The sequence below is a fragment of the Macaca thibetana genome, chromosome 15, assembly GCF_024542745.1.
Source record: "Macaca thibetana thibetana isolate TM-01 chromosome 15, ASM2454274v1, whole genome shotgun sequence".
Taxonomy (NCBI): domain Eukaryota; kingdom Metazoa; phylum Chordata; class Mammalia; order Primates; family Cercopithecidae; genus Macaca; species Macaca thibetana.
In genome coordinates this window covers 76,402,036-76,406,507 of record NC_065592.1, presented here as the reverse complement: position 1 = coordinate 76,406,507, position 4,472 = coordinate 76,402,036, and the positions used below count along the sequence as shown (strand labels likewise).

General features: G+C 40.0%; 1 non-coding gene across 1 annotated transcript; it reads right to left on the bottom strand.

Annotated features, from left to right (window-relative positions):
- Window positions 1–3,658: 3,658 nt before the first annotated feature.
- On the bottom strand, window positions 3,659–3,763 carry LOC126938236 (U6 spliceosomal RNA). The gene has a single exon (XR_007720047.1). It is a non-coding gene; the product is annotated as a U6 spliceosomal RNA (small nuclear RNA).
- Window positions 3,764–4,472: the final 709 nt, after the last annotated feature.

Sequence of the window (4,472 nt, the reverse complement as noted above, 5' to 3'; positions counted from 1 at the left end):
AGGGTTGAGACAGCATCTATATATATTTTTATACCTCTCAGATGATAAACCCTTCAAGATCAGGGCCTTTTCTTTTCTTATGTAGCTTTTACTGTACCTAATACAGTTTAAGCAGACCACAGCAATCTGTTCATTTTCTAATGAATTACATGAGGGAGGATTCCCAGGAAGACCAGCTGGTGTCACTACTGCCTAATTAATATTTCTGGCCCAGGGAAGGGCATTTCACAAAGCAAAATTTGACCTTCCCTGGATGCAGTGATTGTGTGCTTCAATCCACCTTCCCATCTGTCTATTTTCTAAGAGGGAGTTGCAGAAACCTTGCCAAGAAAATAGACAGTAAAACTTCAACTGTACCAATAACCTGGATTTTCTGAAAGGAAATGATGGCATGGCCTGAGGCTGCCAGACTTCATGTGAGAAAGCAAGAACTAAAACCAGTAGAAGTAGGCCTCCCACTGGCCCAAGGCCTAAGATTTCATTGCACTAGCTTCTCAGCATTAACATTCTATAGAACAAGTTTAGAAATAAATGCTTAACGAATTTGCAAGCAAAACCAAATTCCAACCAGATTGCATTTTCTATTCACCTTTTACAATCTCATTCATTTTCCATAACATTTGGAGCTGTTGTTTGAAAGTTTAATTTTCCTTTTTATCTACTACTTTCTTATTATTGACTTAAATTATTCTTAAACCATGGATAAGCGAACTAATGTGGGTTTACCATGAGTCATTTATTATGCATCATCTAAGATAACATAGAACCCTTCACCTCTAGCAGAAGCTGTTTAGTAATTACTTCCAATTACTAACAAATTAAGAACAGCGTGTGCTCCAAAAGCAGTTTCTAAACAAGCTCAAACCTGGCTATATTTCAACACTTTTAAATTTTAATTCTCTGGATGTATTAAAAATCTATTAAGATGGTTAAAAGGAAATAAAAGCTAGATGTATAAGTCCAAAAGAAGTCTCCAAATGTCCCCTATAGCCTTTCTTAGATAATATTATGACTTGATCATCTCCATTTGAACACTTACTTCCAGAAAAGTCGATTTTCGGGATAATCAACCTCTTTGTGTTGATTGACCACAAGCTTCTATGTTCAGAAGTTTACTTTAATTAAGAGTGAGGTATTGAATGGTAACTGGATCTCCAGTAGTTGAAATGGGCTTCTTCTTGTCTAGAATAAAGGCCTTTGTTAGCTAGATGGCCCTGGAGAGAGCAGGAACCCCTAAATTCCTCTCCTTCAAGACTTACAGCCTTAAATATCCATGGAAATACCCCAATTTCTCAGTGATCTGCTGGGGGAGTTTGTATGCCATTGGCTGCTGATCAGGCATTTCATTTACAGGGCAGATGAGAGTGGTCTCCTTTATTTCCCACTTGGCACTGAAGAAGTTGTGGCCTTTGGGGGTTAACTAGTTACTGCCCAGCACACTGTACACAGATTGTGCCAATGAGGTGTACACGTTTTCCTCCTACTCACTTTGTGGAGCACACTGGTGGTGAACACAGGGTGCTGGACCTTATAAGGGGTTTCCATCATGGAGGGATCTTTTGAAACAATAGCAATGCTGCCAGAGGGGGGGAAATGGAACTACTTTTTAGATAATACTGTTCCGTTAGCCAGGACTCACCTTCATTGGAAAAAAAACTTTCTAGAAATTCCAAATGAAGATAAAAGTTTATTTTCTAAGTTGTCAATATCAGCTTTGTGTTCTTCAACAAGTACTATTACTCATGGTCGAGTGTTTGCCAGTGGCACTGAAATTGTTTCTTTTCCTCTTTCTTTGTCTTTCTTTCTTTCTTTCTTCCTTCCTTCCTTCCTTCCTTCCTTCCTTCCTTCCTTCCTTTCTTTCTTCCTTCCTTCCTTCCTTCCATTTTCTGCCTTACTTCTTTCCTTAATATATATATTCTATACATATAACTTCTTTCCTTTTTATATATAATATATATACATGAAAATATTTTTATGACTCTCTAATTTCTTCCCTGGACAGCAAGATGTCACCCACTGCCTTACCCCTAACCTAAATCATGGTCTCCCAGCTTACTGCTTATTCAAGGGCTAGGTAATAAATTCCATTTCCTTTTAAAAAATTTCCTTCACCAGCTGGTTAATATCCACAGAGTCGTGTGTCTTCCTCTTCCTACCGTCCCATGTCTCCCACTCCCACCCACTCAACCTCCAGCCCCTGAACACATCCAAAACATATCAGATAAAAGACTTTCCTTTCCTTGAGATCCAAACTGGGAACCTGGAGCCAGACGCTGTTGCACAACATTGGCTCCTAACTGTCATTGTCACAGTTTCAACTCACCTGTCAGCATTCAGCTATACAAGCTTCATAATGTTGCCCAACAGAGGAGCAGAAACCAAGGGCAGATGCCTCAGCCTTTTAGAAGTTGCTTGTAAAACAATAATGGAGCAATATACTTTGAAGTGTGTTTTGAATTTCTTAAAAAAGGAAAAATCTCCTAACACTCATCAGAACAGTTTACTATATACTGTGAATTGTTAGTGGCTAGGATCTCATGGGTTGCAGCTTGCCTGCAGGACTGTTTCTGTAATCCCTTGGATTTCCCACATTCTGTTTCTTCATGGATTCCCTCTGCAGCTAAAAGTTTCAAGGATTTTCCCAACCCCAAAGATAGAAGTTGATACCTAAAACCTAAAAGCTGCATTTTCCAAGCAATATAGATGTTAGACTCCTTCATGAACCTCAGACCTAGCCTGGGCTTCTAGAAAATGCAGTTCTTGGCCAGGCGCAGTGGCTCACACCTATAATCCCAACACTTTGGGAGGCTGAGGCAGGTGGATCACCTGAGGTCAGGAGTTCGAGACCAGCCTGGCCAACATGGCACAACCCTGTCTCTACTAAAAAATACAAAAATTAGCTGGGTGTGGTGGTGAGCACCTACAATCCCAGCTACTTGGGAGGCCGAGGCAGGAGAAATACTTGAACCCAGGAGACAGAGGTTGCAGTGAGCCAAGATTGTGCCATTGTGCTCCAGCCTGGGCAACAAGACCGAAACTCTACCTCAAAAAAAATAAAAAATAAAAAATAAAAGAAAAAGGAAAAAGAAAAAAAGAAAATGTAGTTCTTTTTCCTGGTCCACAAGGCTCACCCCAACCCTGAGCCCATCCAGAGAGAGATTCTAATCTCCTGTACCACTTACCATCTGTACCAATCATGAAACACTTAGCAGAGAATGCTTTAGGACACAAATATATTGAGATCCCTATTCCCATCTATTGATGGCATCTTTGCTGCCTCATCACTCACAGCCAACCAGTGACAAACTACCTCTGGGGTGAGGAATTTATCCCTTCTTTAAATGCCTTATTTGGATTATTCTCTTACTGTAACAGCACATGTCCACAGTAGAAATTAAGGGAGAAAAACAATAGAGAGAGAATAAAAATAGAATCTCCTCTAACCACCCTACTCAGAAGGAGCTTTGGTTAGTAAGCTATATTACAGTTACCTCACTATAATAATAAAAATTGTGTCTACAAGTGTGTATTATAGGGCTGCAATGAACATTTTCATAGCCAAATCTTTTGTGTGTAGCCAGGAATATTTTTATCTTTGTTTTTATTTTTATTAGTTTTTCTTCATTTTCTTCTTCCTTTTTAAAAAAAATTATAATTTTTTAAAATGAAACACTTCACAAATTTGCATGTTATCCTTGTGCAAGGAGCATGTTAATCTTCTCTGTATCATTCCAATTTTAGTATATGTGTTAATGGTGTAAGGTGTCCGGATTCTTGGCGTGTTGAACAAAGAATTGGACAAAACGCACAAACAAAGAAGGGTTTTATTGAAACTGAAAGTACACTCCATGGTGTGGGAGCCGGCCTGAGCATAGGAGCTAAAAGATCCCGTTACAGAATTTTTGGGAGTTGAAATAACCTCTAGAGGATGCCATTTGGTACTTGGGGTATGCCCTATGTAAATGGAAAGGACGAAATAAAGTTACAAAGTCATTTACTTGACCCTACGCCCAATGGAGAGGATATTTCCTGTCATAGCTAAAGTGTGAATTGACCTCATGTTCCCTGCCTCCAGACCCTGTTTTCCTGCCTCATTTCCCCACTGAGAGACATGATGCCCATAAATTTTATGGGAGGCAGAGGGACCGATGGCCTTTTTTCTGTAACTGCTTCATGCTGGCTTGGGGCATAGTCCCTCCCTATTGAGGATCACAGAACTCTCACCCTACTCCGTCTAGTGGAGGCAGGGTAGCTCCTTAATGGTCAGGGGTGGTGTCTTCCCCTGGAACTGGCTGGAACCTTTGTTGCATGATCATCTGAAGCTTGATGGTCTCTAGGCAACAGGAAATGAAGTTGGTTAAAAGATTTAATGGGAACTTCAGGGGGTGGATACCTATGCTGTCAGAAATGTTTGTTATAGAGATTTGCAGGAGGGAAAAAACAAAACCTGGTCTGTTCTAGAATCTATGTGT